Below are 16174 nucleotides of genomic sequence, written 5' to 3'. Positions count from 1 at the left end.
AATGAAGAAAGCTAATGGGATTTGGGGGATACCATATAGGGCGATAACAGTTAACGTTATAAGGATCAGGAAACAAAAAATAAAAGAGGCCAGAGTTAATATTTAAAAATAGTGACTGAAAATTTTCCAAATGAAGGAAGATATATGAACATCCAAGTATGAAGCTCAAAGTTTCCAGGCAGGTTCAATCCAAAAAAGTCTTCACCGAGACATAGCATAATCAAACTGTCAGAAAAAAAAAAAAGGCAAAGGGGAATCCTGAATGCAATAAGTGAAAAGAATTTTCTCACATTTAAGGAAAATCCATAAAGTTATCAGCAGAAATTTTCTAATCTGGGATAAAGTAGTGATGATATATCCAAAATACTAAAAGAAGCAAAGCATATCAAAATGCTCTTCCAATCAAGAATCAAGACCTGTCAGAGTCATTCATAAGAAGTGAAGAAGATATTTTAGCAGGCAAATGAAAATTTAAAGAGATCATTATCATGCCTACCAAGAAAACTTATATGAAGTTTTTTAAGTTAAATTGAGAAAATTACGATTAGTAACATGAAAATACATAAAACAAAACTCACATGTAAAAGGAAGTATGCATTCAAACTCATTCTAATATGGTAAGGGCAATGTCCAAATAAAATATCTTTAGAATAAAGGTTAAAAGACAAAAATATTAACAATAATTATAGCTGTAATAATTTGATAATGGATACACAATATTACAAACATAAACAAAGACACCAAAAAGAAAATATATGTGCGTCTGGAGGGGAGCAGTATTTTTTGTTTGTGATTGAAGTTACATTATTATGAGCTTAAACAGAATGCTATGAGTATACTTTTGTTCATATAACTCTCATGGTAAACATAAAGCAAAGTGTGTAAAATATATAAAAATAATAAAGAGAGTGAAAAGAAAGCATATCACTAAGCCTACCACCCACAAATTACCAAAAAAGCTAGCAAGAGAGAAACAAAGGATCCACAAATACCCATTAAATAACAAAAAATATAGCAATAGGAATTATTTATCTACCACTGATTACTTGAATATAAATTTAAAAAAATAGAGTGGGATTAATAGATGAATAAAATAATACCCAATTTTATGCTGCAAGATAATTCCTTCATCATTTAGAATACACATAGACTGAGTGTAAAGGGATGGAAAAGGGACACCATGGAAACAAAAGGGAGCAAAGGTAGCTATACTTCTATCAAACAAGTAGTTTTATTCAAAAACTGTAAAAAGGGACAAAGAATGATAATTTTATAATAAAGGGGCCAACTCACCAAGTAGATATAACAATTATAAACACAATACACACTCAACAGTGAATTACTTAAATATATAAAGAAAATATTAATACATCTGAAGGGAGAGAATGTCCACAATAAAATGATAGGGAACTCCAATGCTCCATTTTCAACAGTGGATATATGGAGATAAAGTCAGGAAGCAAATAGGGAACATGAAGTACACGTTGACCAAATAAATGTAATGGACAAATAGAGAACATTCCATTTAACAGCAGCAAAATATGCATTCCTCCAAAGACTTCCTGAAATATTCTCCAGGATCAATCATGTGTTAGCCACAAATCAGGTCTGAGCAAATTTAAGATTCAAATTTTATCAAATAGTTCTTACAACAAAAATTGGCATGCAATTAGAAATCAAAAGCAAGAGAAATCTCAACAATTCACAAATACATAAAAATTAAGAAACACAATCATAAAATACTATAATATAAACAAGAAAATAATTTGAAAAGGTTTTGAGACAAACTGAAAACACAACATGTCCATGCTTATTAGATTTGGCAAAATCAGTTCTAAAAGATTAAAATAATTAATACCTAAGTGAAGAAAAAAGAAAATCTCAAACAACATAACTTTACATCTCAAAGAACTAGAAAAATAAATATAATTAAGCCTAAAGTTAATAGGAAAAAATTAATAAAATAGATCATATCAGGAAAAAATTGAAGTAGACACTAGAAAAAAGTTAGAAAAAATCAATGAAGCTGAAAGTTGGTTTTGAAAAGGAAAACAATATTAGATTGACAAACTTTGAACTAGATTTAAGTAAAGAGGACTCATATATAAAATCAAACATGAAAGAAAAGTTATTATAACTGATACCACAAAAATATAAAGAATCCTAAATGACTACTATGAAAAATTATGTACCCACAAGTTGGATAACATAAGGAGAAATGGATACATTCCTTGAAAAAATATGAAAAATGATCATGAAGAAATAGGAAATCCTTACTGACTCATAGGAGATTGAGTAATCAAAAATATCTGTTTCAGAAAAAGCACAAAACATGGTGGCTTACTGGTCATTTCTAACAAATTCTTACAGAACAATAAACCAAGACTTCTCAAACTGTTCCCCCAAATTTAAGAAGATGGTATACTTCCAAACTAATTTCATACAGCCAGCCTCATAGATACCAAAGACAAAGACATTACATAAAAGGAAATTATAGGTCAATACCTCTAATGAACAGAAATGCAAAAGTCCTCAACAAAACACTAGCCAATCAAATTCTAAAGAACATTAGAGGAGTAATGCACCATGATCAAATGGAATTTATTCTTGGAAAGAAAGAAGGTTCAGAATACTCAAGTCAATAATAGTGATACACTACTCTCTATAATAGAATGTAAAACAAAAATTAAATGACCATTTGAATCACTACAAGAAAACCTAAATAAAAATCAACATCCTTTCATGATAAAAAACTCACAAAATAGGTATAAGAATATATGTCAACAGACTACAATAATCACAGTAAAATCCACATATAATAAGCCCATAGCTAACAACATACTAAAGGCTGAAAAGTTGACAGCAACGTACTAAAGGCTAAAAAGTTGGAAATGCTTCCCCCAAGAGCCAGAAGAAGACAGGGATGCTTCTTGTTGCAACTTCTATTCAATATTTTATTGGAAATCTTAGTCAGCAATCAGAAAGTTAAAAGAAATAAAATTTGTCTAAGTTAGAAAGGAAGAAGCAAAATTATCTCTGCTTGAAATAATATGATTTTGTAGATATGTAATTCTCAGGATTAGACACACCCACACACCCACACACACACACACACACACACACACACACACACACACACACACATACACCAATTAACAAAACAGTATTGTTGCAAGATATAGATATAGAATTAACTGCCAAAATAGTAGCACTTCTTATTTTCTAATAAGAAACTATAAAAATTGTTTTAAATCTAATTTATAATAGCATCAAAAGGAAAATAAACATTGAAATAAATTTAAACAAGGAGGTAGAAGATCTTTATAATTAAATCTATAAAACATTAATGAAAGAAATTGAACAAAACAAATGCAAATGGAAAGATATCCTATATTCATGAATTGGAGAAATAAATATTGTCAAAATGTCCAAAAGTAATATATAAATTACAAATGGTAATATAGAGATTCAAGGAAATTATCTGTCAAAATTCTAGTAAGATTTTCACAGAAAGATAAAAATTAGTTGTAATATTCATATTGAACCACAAAAGATAATAAATTGTTAAAAGCAATCATGAGCAAGAAGAACAAAGCTGGAAGAATCACACAGCTTGATTTTTAAATCTCCTACAAACCATAATAATAAACAGAATGGTCCTGGAATAAAAATACATAACCAAAGAAACAACATAGAAATACCAGAAATAAACCCACCCATGTGCTACCAAAGTGTCATAAACAAAGACACTGAAAATACATAATATGGTAAGGATAATTTCTTCAATAAATGGTGTTGGAAAATACAGATTTCAATATTTAAAAAAATGAAATTAGGTCTTTGTCTTACTCCATTCACAAGAGTCATATCAGAATGGATTAAAGACTTAAATACAACATCTAAAACTATAAAATTCCTAGAAGAAAATATTGAGTAAAAGCTTCATAAAGGTGATCCCAGTGTTTTTTTTTTAGGATATGATGCCAAACATGTAGCCAAAAAAGCAAGAATAAACAAATATGACTACATCAAAATAAATAAAAAGCTTCTGGGAAGCAAAAAAGCAATCAGCAATATGAAAAGAGCCTAGGGAATGAACAAAAATAAGCTATGGAACCAAACTTGGTGCCCTTCAACAAATGAATGAATAAAGACAATGTCACACACACACACACACAAAAAAAAAAAAAAAAAAAAAAAAAAAAAAAAAACCACACACGATGTAATATTACTCAGCCATAAATAAGAATGAAATTATGGCATTTTCTAGTAGATGGGTGGAACTGGAGACTATCATGCTAAGTGAAATAAGCCATCCCAAAAAACTAAAGGTCGAATGTTCTCTATGATGACAAGAGAGGCTAGGGAGGGAAACTACCGACATTCATTGGATTAGATAAAGAGGACTGAAGGAAAGAGAGCTGAGATGGAAATAGGAAAGACAGTAGAATGAATTGAACTAACTTTCCTGTGCTCATACATGAACAGACCAGTGTAACCCACATCATGTTCAACCACAAAAATGGGATCAAATTGTAATGGGTTCCACCCCATATATGTCATGGATATCTAAAAATTAAAAATGAAATTAAAGAAATGTCCAATGTATATGGAGAACTTATACAATTCAATAAGAAAATATATGAAAAAGTGTGAAAAGAAACTGAATTTGTTTTCCCAAATGATACAAGCAAACTGGTAAAAGGTAAATCAGGAACATACAGATGAAAAATCATTAAATACCATCTCACATTTCTTATATTGGCTATTATCAAAAAGTAACAAGAGAACCAATGTTGTTGAGAATATAGAGAAAGGGGAAACTGAGGTAGGAATGTGAGTTTGTATAGAAAACAGTGTGGAGATTTTTCAAAAAATTAAAAATCAAACCACCAAAAGATACAGCAATTCCACTTCTAGGCATTTAATTAGAAGAATCAAATTCCTATCTCAAAGAGTTACCTATACTACTTTGACCTTTGCACTATGCATTTTTCCATTCAGAAGAGGACGTGGGCCAAAGAAAGCTTACTGGGTAATCTAAAGAGAGTAATTTTCTTTGTCTACAGTTTTTTGTTGAAGAAGTCTTTGGGACACTTAAATTGTGCTAATCCACCAATCATGTTGAAGGCCAGAGTCAAGAATGAGTTGTCCACAGACATCTTTGAACACCTACCTCATGGTAAATGGAGAAATGAATTTTGCTGTAACTAAAGTATATAATCCTTCTTACTGTTGTGATTATAAAACTATAGAGACTATCTTAGATTTTTGAAAACATTTTTTGATAGGTAAAAAATATAGTCACTGATTTTTAAAACAGTCTATATTTCAAGATTTTAAAATCTCAACACACATGTATTTTCTTTCATGAATTAATTTCTGTATGATTATGGTATGTTTATCTGAAGAGAGGGTATTTTTTTCTTATATTAAGAGCCCATGGGAACAAATTTATGGCACCCTTCACACAGTTAGGCATTTAGAGATTTCAAGTATCAAAAAGAAATTTAAATTAAGGATGGTAAATTACATTCTAAAATTAGATCCTTCAGAGTTCTATGAAGGAAAAGAAAAAAGTGGCTTATCCACTATTTGAGCAGAGATGATCTGTATGTAAGGAGGGCTTCTTGGGGCATCCAGAGTACTAGATGGTGGAGCAGATTGACAGGCAGTTGAATAAAAAAAAATTTTTTTGAAACATTGTATGTTTTTCCATAGATGGTGAATTTTTAATCAAAGTTGAAATAGGGAGAGAATTCCTTTGAAGAATCTAATTCAACATTGGTAATACCACCCACAGTATGGTGACACTTTTCATTTAGTAAAATTTGTTCTATTAAATTTCTAGGGGAACAAAGTTGGTAAATAACCTCAAAATTCATTAGATTAAATAATTTGTTGAAGAGAGGGTTATTCAAATAGGTATCCATGTGAGTTTTGTTAGAACAACAAAATGGTGTTTTCACCATGTTTTAACATCTATTAGTCACCACTAGAGGGCAGGGTTATTTCTCAATTTTACTAAAATTGATTCTCTTATTAAAAGAGACTAAATAATGGCATTATACACATATTTTTGTGAATCCTTTTGAAAGGAAATTTCTATGTGGGGTTTTTTTCATATTAATTTCATTCTAATTATTTCTTAAGATGTCTTTTTTTAAATTCTCAAATTTGATCCTGTATCACAAATTACTTTGCACATTTAAAAGACATTCATAGTTCATGGACAGATGATATTTTGAGTTTAAACCATTCCTGGTTTAAAGTAAATGGAACATTTTTATTTTAAATCCAGCTGAAGAAGAGGTTGAGGATGTGGCTAGAATACTTGCTTAACACAGCACATATAAGGCCTGGTTTCAATCACCAGGACCACCCATTAAAACAAAACAAAACAAAACAAAACAAAACAAAAACCTCAAGCAGAATAACAAAGGACAAAACAGGGGAAATGAGCATTTTATTTAAGATTCAACAATACATTAAATATGACTTTTTACTACCAATTTTATAAGAATTTAAAGACACATATAGCAAGATGTGTTATTTTATATATTTTATTTGGAAACCTGTATTTACTTCCCTTTCCTGTACTGAATTAGAGAAAATTCAATGTGCTTATGTACTTACTACTTCCACCTCAGAATGTGAAACACTGTGTTAGAATTTCCCTCTTACTCTGTCCCCTAACTAGACTTTTGTGCTTTTTAGACACTGATCCAAAATTGTGTCAACACTGTATTCCAGCATGCAGAATAGAGCTTGCCATAGAGTAGATAGATATTCAATAGAAATTTGTGGCTACATTGTAATAATGTTAGAAAAAAATCAATGAAAAATTAATTATATACTGTGGTGTATCTGTTATCTGTTATTTTATTTTATTCCATTTCACACCAACTCAGTATTGATTTTAAAATGATGTATGTAGAAAAGTTAACCAATGATACCTTGGTTCTCAATTAAGCTTAATTCAGGAAGACTTTCTTGGTAAAATGATATGTGTTTTATATTCAGTACTAAAAACTATAAGATGAATAATATAGTCTAAGCCCTTAAAGAACTGGTGCAAATAAAAACACATAAAATTAATAATTTTTATCATTATAATTAAGCACATTGTCCAGCCAAGGATCAACTGCCATGTGTTGGTGGAGATGTAGAGAAAAGAAAACCTTTACACAGTGCCAGCCGGATATAAATTAGTACAACCCTTGTGAAATGCAGTGTGGAAATTTCCACAAAGAAGTTAGGAATAAAACTATCACATGATCCAGCAAACCCACAACTGGGTATACTATTGAAAAGAATAAATTTAGTTCATATTTTAAGGTACAGAGTATTTCGAAAGTAATTCCTTTCTTCCAAACACTTGTTTATGTTTGGTTTGATTAGTGAAATTTATACTGATCTGTGAAAATTCTAGACATTTAAAAGCATATTGTTGGGCTGGGGATGTGGCTCAAGCGGTAGCACGCTCGCCTGGCATGCTTGTGGCCCGAGTTTGATCCTCAGCACCACATACAAACAAAGATGTTGTGTCCGCTGAAAACTAAAAAATAAATATTAAAAAAAAATTCTCTCTCTTTCTTTCTCTCTCTTTAAAATATAAATAAATAAATAAATAAATAAATAAATAAGCACATTGTAAATGGCAGTGCACTGGTGTGGTTTGGCTATGTGAGGTGTTCCCTAAAAAGCTCATAAAAAAATGCAAGAAGTTTCAGAGGTGAAGTGACTAGATTTATGAGAGTTGTAACCTAATCAATGCATTAATCCATTTAATGGATTCATAATTTGAAAAGACTATTTTACTGAGTGATAAATGTGGGCAGGTGGGGTATATATGGAAGAAGATTTCTGAGGATGTACCCTTAGGGATTATCTCTTCTTCCCCTGCACCGATGTCCATTGCTTCTTGGCTGCCATGATGCGAAGAGCTTTCCTTGTCTTGACTTTGCCATGAGCCTCTATTGGGCCCAGTGCAATGGAGTTACCTGACCATGAACTGAGACCTCTGAAACGCTGAACAGAAACAAAATTTTCCTCCTCTTTGTATTTCTGGTCAGATGTTTTGGTCACAGTGATGAAAATCTCACTAACATATCTATAGTGAATACAGGAAGGATATTCTAAACATTAATTTTTATTGATTAGTTGGACTCAGAAAATTGGGGGGACAAAAAGGAGTTTACAAATGGAATGATTACTTACAACAGAAGCCCACATAATACTGAAATGCTATAAAAAACAAAAGAAGGAGTTGGAAAGGTATTCATTATAATTAGAGAGAGAAGGAGGAATTGGAGGCAGCAGGAGAGAGAGAGAGAGAGAGAGAGAGAGAGAGAGAGAGAGAGAGATTTTGATATCAAAGTTAATCAGCTGTTTAAAGGAGGAAAATCTTTTTTTCATTGTGGTTGCTAGGATATTCCAAAGAGTGAGAAAGTCTTTGTGAGGGTGACTTAAATCTCCGTGTTCTCATTTCTATGCAGATTCTGATTTATCCTGACTTCCCTCTTCATCACATTCTTCACCAGCAGCAGAAGTTAAAATTTTCCCATGACTTGGTCTTTTAAAATATAAAAACAAACAAATAAACAAAACCTACATAAAATTAATCAGTTAACTTGTTTTTTATGAACATAGAATTAATAATAGGCACATGGGGACAAAACTTGAAACATTCAGTTTTTTTTCTTTTTTTCTTCATTCTCCTGTTATATAAAGAAATATCTCATTTTCTAGATTAAGCAACTCTTCTTATTGTTTGTGAACACTGGGAGTGATTGCTCTTGTCCTTGAGTGCATTTACTAACACAGGAGGGTAAATATTTAGAACAATACAGAGGGATTTAGTCTGTGATTCCTGTTAATGTAAAGAAATATAAATGTTTACAGTGTATTTATCCCGTGATGTTTGTCCTGGGACTTGGTATAACAAACGACAACAACTATTTTTAAAAAGCAATCTGCAGCTTCACTTTATTTAAATTTGTGACAAACTAATTCAGAAGATCTTATGGCTTCTTCTTGTCTTAGAATGCAGTAAAGCATCAATTTAAATATAGACAACACTTCTGAAACACAGTCAAACTTAAAATCAGGGCTATGTGTAATTTATCAGGCTTAAAGAAATATGCATATTTATAAAAGCCAAAGTAGAAAAATAGAGAAGTCTTTTAAATAGAATTCATCACTATACGTAATTCACAAGCATAGAAAGGACACAAAGTAAATTGATTTTATTTATTTATTTATTGGTTATTTTATTTATTTGTTTGTTTATTTATTTATTTATTTTGGTACAAAGGATTGAAACCAGAGGCACATAACCACTGATATCCATTTCCAGCTCATTTTACTATTATTTATTTTTATTTTTATTTTTATTTTTATTTTTATTTTTATTTTGAGAAAGGGTTTCACTAAATTGCTCAGGGCCTGGGTTACTTGTTGAGGCTGGATTTGAAATTGCAATCCTTGTGCCTCAGCCTCTCGAGCCATTGGGTTTACAGATTATATATCACCATATTGAGCTCATGTGGTCAATTCATTTAACTGAGTTTTTAAAACTATGTTATACACTCTGCTGGTATGGAAATACAACTAAATAAATCCTTAAATGATTTGATCTGAACATGAATTACATTAGCAGAAAATAAGTTATTGCCGAATAATCTGTTTTTAGGCTAAAATAATTATTCCATTTTTGTTTTCCTTCTTTGTTTTACTCATAGTTCTGATGAGAAATTATTAAAAGGCTTTTGCATTTTTTTGACTAAAGGAAAACAAGAGCTCCTCAGACTCTACTAGATCAGACATTGACATTATTCTCCTTCTTATGAATCTGGCTGCTCTTGAAATTATTTCTGACTCTACAACTTGATTGTGTTTGCATCAGTTTGCTTAGGTAAAAAACACACCCATAGTAGGAAAACTGCATTCTGTAGGGAGTGTTTGTATTGCTTAGTCTAGTATCAGAAGCAAGTTGGGAGTCTTGTCCTGCCAAATGCCTCTCTGTATGCACTCACAGTGTGCCCCTCACTACTGTTACCTTTAAAGGGGTTAAAGTTCACTATTGGGGCATATTGAAGGCTTAAGCTAAGGACACTTGAAAAACATCAGGTGCAAAAGAATCACTTTAATTTCCATTCTGTTCCTTAGAAGCAGAAGCTACAACTTCCATGTGAGAGATGATCCTGATACTAGAAAGATGCAACATCTTCATCCTAGAAGATGAGGAGTCAAAACTCAATTTTGTACATCCCATATTTTTTAAGCCTACCCACATAATTTGTTTCTTCACAACTAACTTTTCTATGTCCTATTTCAGATATCAGTAACAGACTCCAACTACTTAACTGGGTCTTCATTTCCCTATTAGGACTCACTTGCCAGGTAAAACTTGTGTTGTGTTTTTCTCCTATTAAATTATTTCAATTTAATTCTCAAAGCCAGCCAGTATCCTAACAGGATGAAGATGGAATTTTTACACCTTTCATTTTTTATCACACTGATTTATAATTCTTTGTATAGCTACCTTCTCACTCAATAGTGAATTCCTTGATGTAGGGAATGTGGCTTAGATCTATGTGTTCCCAATACCTCCTCACACTATTTTGACATAAAGTTCAACTCAATAAATCTTTCACTATTTGTATTCATAACCTCATTCTGAATTGTGTTAGAAAATATTACTTAGTTAGGAACCTGCATTTTTATGAAAATTAACATTCCATTGAGTAATTCTAATTCCCTTTTGGTTGACACTGGGGGACTGTCTAAATAAAATTCTAAATCAATCTATACTGTTGTATACGTGGTCAATTATCACATAAAACTGATTTGCATAATTGACTCTCCTGGGATTTTAATTTTCAAAATGTGTTTAACCAAACACTGCTCTTCATTTTGTCAGAGAAATAACCTGTGACATAAGAAGTGTGTGTGTGTGTGTGTGTGTGTGTGTGTGTGTGTGTGTTTTAATCTGGATAGAGTTATATGATCTATAGATTAAAAAAGAAAAAACATATTTTCTTTTTTTTTCTGCAAACGTCTTTTTTATTGATTATTTTTAGTTATATATGACAGTAGAATCTATTTTGATATACTTACATGAGCATGGAATATGTCTTATTTTAAATAGGATCTCAGTTTTGTGGATGTACACAATGGTGGGATTCATTGTGGTGTATTCATATATGAACATAGGAACGTTATGTCAGATTCATTCCAATGTCAGAGTTCTGATTTCTTTTCCTTTAATTTTTTACTTCTATTTTCTCTCCTCATCCACCATAATCGTCACATTCTATATATCCTCTACATCCTCCCTGTTCACCTTGTGAAATTGCAATCCCTTTTGCAACTTACTCTGTATATTGTTGACAATTGCTTACCATATAATTTCTGTTCATTATGTCAATTAACATTGTAGATGTCATAAATATTTAGTTTCATGCTATCTATTGTTTGCATTGGTGGTTGTTATTTTTTTCTCTCCCTAAACTGCAAGGTACTGGAAACTGTCAGGGAAATTATAAGTTCAAAGGTGAGAAACTCTGCTGCCTCAGATTCTTACTGATACATGGGTAGACACGCAAACAATATGAAAGGCAAGGGAGCAAACCATCCCAAACAACCAAGAATGCCTCAATAAGAGACTCCACTGACACCTCAGTGGAAATAATGTCAGAGAAGAAATTTAGAAAGTTCATAGTTAAGCTGATCTTCAAGGTAAAAGATGATTTAAGGAATGAAATCAGAGAGAAAATATAGGAAGTGAAAAATCACTTTGATAAGGAAATATAGTTCTGATAAAGAACCAATCAGAAATACTTGAAATTAAGGAATCAATAAACCAATACTTTCAAATAATGATAGAGAGTTTTCAAAAGTGTGAAGAACACAGGTTTAAGGAAATCAAATGGGCAAGGTCTCAGAACAAATTAGACATCAAAATGAATAAATATAATGGATTAGATCAAAGGATAAAAATAAAATTCCTGAGTCCATATGCATGTAAAATTTAAACAACATGAATATATGTCTGATGAGAAACAAGGCATTTATATAGTTTAAACTTATTTTCTCACAAATCACCAAAGGAAAAAAAAATAGAGTAAAAAAGCCAAGGAAACATGGCTCTAAGTATCAAAGTGAATATAACCAATAAGGGGACAAGTAGAATTTGTGTGTCAGATGATAAGAAGATAGCATGACTCCTGTGGCATTAAATATATAGTAAATATATAACCCTAGTGCAAGCAAATCTTAGAGAAATCCAATTATTGTCACTAGTTTGTTATCTTCTAAAATATTAAGATCACAGAAAGAAAAAGTGAACACTATTCCAACTTGATGGAGTTCAAAAGATGAATGTGTCACATTTTTCAAACTGGATCCTTTTGTTAGAAAAAAAATACTTCTGGGCAGGGGCAATGATTTACAAAACAGAAATGAGGTTTGAAGACTAGATGAAAATAATGCATTGTTCTAATTCTCAATTTCTGTATATGAAATTACTTCTCACCCAAAGGAATAAAATAATCATGCTCATAGTTCCTGTGGGTTAGGAACTTAGAGCTCAGAAGAGGTGATTTGATTCTCTTCCATGATACTGGAGGCATCAGCTGAAAAGCTGTGCTTACTAAGAGTGGAATTCATCTCACGGTTGGTTAACTATATGTCTGATGACTGATACTGGCTGTGGACTTAGAATCTGGCTCTCCATGTCAGTGCTTGGGTTCACCCACAGCATGGTGACTCAGGGTCTTAAGAGTGAGATGTCCCATGGCAATCAGGCAGAGGTCCTATCACTATTTGTGACTTAGCTGCAGAAGACACTACCCTCAAGATTAGGGGGCAAAAACCTTCCTGCCTGCTCTTCCACAAGTCAAAACCATACATTTGAGTGAGAGAGTAGAAACTTGCTTGGTATCAGGAACACTTAAGTGGGAAGAAGGATTGGATTACAATCATCTTTTGGAAATAAAATCTGTGTCACTTTAATAGCTGTACTCTAGTTTTGTAATGTAGTGACATCACATATGGGCAATTCATTATTTCCATTTGCAAGGTGATAAGGAATTGTGTTGACAGCTTAAAATAGTTTAGGAAAATAATTTAATAGAGATTTTCTGCTGTTACAAATTTTCTACAAGTTTGTAATTGCTTCAAAGTTTAAAAAGCAGACAAAAAAAATCTGAAAGTTAAAGTGGTGAACTTTTCCCAGGTGGACTTGGTTTATATTCTGTGTAAAGCAGAAATTAAGAAAGCCAGCTAAGAATATGTCTACGTGTGTTCAGCTATAAGAGCAAGACTGTGAATATAAGGATTTAAATGTGAATATTTGAATCAGATCTTCATTGATAATCAATGTAGACTTACCCCTTTCCCTACTTCTTTCCCTAACACCAGGGTATGGACAAATACATAGATGTTTGGGGCCTGCATGCTAAAAAGGAGGTTAACAGATCTGTTTGTTTACTTTCACCTTTCCTTTTCATTATATTTAATAATTCTGTTCAGGATAATGTAAATTGTTCAAAAAATTGTTTTCTTAGTACCTGTTGGAATGTTACATAATTTCTTTTTAGCATCATTGCCAGAATTCCCATCTTCATCCTGATGCCAGTGGAGACAAAGACAAAACCAAACTACAGCTTCTATGATAGCTATCACAGTAAACTGTATAAACTGATGCATCCATGAATAATAACTCAACAAGTAATGCTCAATCAAGGAGTCGATTTACTTTGGGAGGAAATGGACATATTGATAGATTCCTCTGCTTCGAACTGCTTGCAGAACTTGCCTGGACTATGTATCACTTGTATGCATTGTGAACTATCCTTTGGTGCAGCGAATTGTGGTAGTGCTGGCATATCTTTGCTGATGGTGTCACCATTGATGCAATTTTTCCAAAGGAGCCATCAATTGGCTTGGTATCATGGCATTTCTATATCCTCCTCCCTTCTACTAGTGATGGTCTAAATTTGGGGGCCAACAGAGGTGAGGTAAAGAACCTCACCTCCCCACTGGCACCAAGGCCAAATTTTGGGGCCAACAGAAGTGAGGCAAAGAACCTCACCCCCCAACTGGCGCATAGGCCTATCCACAAGTATGGCTATATGCTGGACCGGTAGTCAGTGTCAGGTATGATCCAATTGCAGTGGTATCAACCTAAGACAGGAGGCTGACGCCTAGAGGTCAGTTCATCCTATGATGGGTAAGAACCATATGTTGAATTGGACAACCTAACAGGCAAGGTCCCTAAGCCACATTGCTTGTTGTTTAATTAATCAGAAGGGGGGAGATGCTGAGAGCCATAGCCAAGTAGGAATGACGCATGGCAGTTTCCTTGTCAGCCTACCCCATGTTGCTTAGAGGGAGGACTCTCCATTGTGGAAATGGGCTTGCCATGGACCCAGGTCATTGGCAGTGACATTGCATGAATGTTTGAGAAAGGTGACCCTGCTCAAGGACCAGGGCTGATCCAGGTTTAGGGCGTTTCCAGGTTTAGGGTGTGGATCCTGCTGGGAATAGGGCCTATCCTGCTGCCTCAGGTGCCCACTCCTTGAGTTCCCGTTGAGCTCTCCCGGGATTCAGAGGATATTTTGGTACGCAGAGCCAGGTGGAGGTAGTGTATTTTTAGCATAATGTGCGTGTAGAGTTTGGGAATAAAGAGTTGCTGTTTGAATCTACAAGGCTGTGAGTAGCTGGTGATTTTGTGCCCAGCCAGACTGCAGCAGAAGCACTTTTAAAATTAAGTAGGATTACCTTGGCATATATTCTATTCTGGAATTGAAGAATTCAGTATCCTACATACTTATAATGCGGTTCTCAATATATTCAGGTTGGGTAAATAAATAAATTCAGTGAGAAAGATAAATAAATATATGTTCAACAATTAGAACTTTTCATAGAGAATTAGAAATATAAAAAACCTTTTTATGATGTGTAATCAGACATTAACAATGGAAATACATTTACAATTGATAATTTTAGCATATAATCTTAAAAGTTAGAGTTCAGTATCTCAATCACTTTTATCATCACAGTAATAGTGAAAAAGAAATAATTGTTGCTAAAGGCATAGATTTGAGGGGATATTTTTGTTTTTATTGTATAGTAGTTTCGTGATATTGAGCAAATTATTTAAATTATGCAAGCTGGTTTTATTTTCTTGTGACAGAAATTGGATAACTACCTTATAACATTGTTGTAAGTAACATAATCTAAAGTATTTAACACAATAAATTCTTAAATATTTAATACATGGCAAGTATTATTATTAATTTTAATAGTGCTAGTGGTAATGGTAACAATGATGATAGGAATAATAATTAGAAAACTCCTTATATTTCATCTATAAGAGAACATTTGATGTTATTTTATGAAAGCATCAGGATCCTTCTGAGAGGGAAAATGGGTTTCAGCTCCTACTGCAAGTAGAAATTAACCTATCATGATAGTAAAGTTTTAAGCCCCCCCCCTTTTTTTTACACAGAATCCAGTGAACTTTTAAAGATAATGTAAATGTAGAAAAGATTGAAGAAAATATTTTTCAAGTGAGAAAGACAGAATTGAAGAACCATACATCAAAGCTATCTTCTTAGCTCTAATGCTTAAGTGTTGCTTTAAATTCTGAAGTGAAGGAGAAATGGTAATTGGTATCAAAATCCACTTTTTATCCTCAAAAGCAGCACTGTCCAATGGAATTATAATGAGAGTCATATACACAATTTTAAATTTAGTAGTAGCCACATTGTGAAAAAGGCAAAATGAACAAGAGAATCTATTTTTTACATTTTATTTAATTCAAAATGATCAGAATATTTTTTCGGCATGTAAAATAGATTATTTTTCTACATTTTTTTATTTTGAAATATAATTAAAAATCTACGGTGTATCTTATATTTAGAATAATTTTCACCTGGAAAAACATTTTAAAAGTGCTTAATAGCTATGTGGACAGTACAACTCTGGAATACATGTGCATCTGTGGTACCTAGCACTCAGTTATGTTACTGAGCATGGATACACTAGACGTCTGTTCTTTTGGTTGGAGTTGAAGAATTCTATTCAGGTATCATTACATATAAATATCCAAAATGTTTGAAGACTATGTAGTTAATACAGTAAATACTTTTGTGTCCAGGGACTT

This window comes from Urocitellus parryii, unplaced genomic scaffold (assembly GCF_045843805.1).
Source record: "Urocitellus parryii isolate mUroPar1 unplaced genomic scaffold, mUroPar1.hap1 Scaffold_40, whole genome shotgun sequence".
Taxonomy (NCBI): Eukaryota; Metazoa; Chordata; class Mammalia; order Rodentia; family Sciuridae; genus Urocitellus; species Urocitellus parryii.
This window is presented reverse-complemented; position numbering follows the sequence as displayed.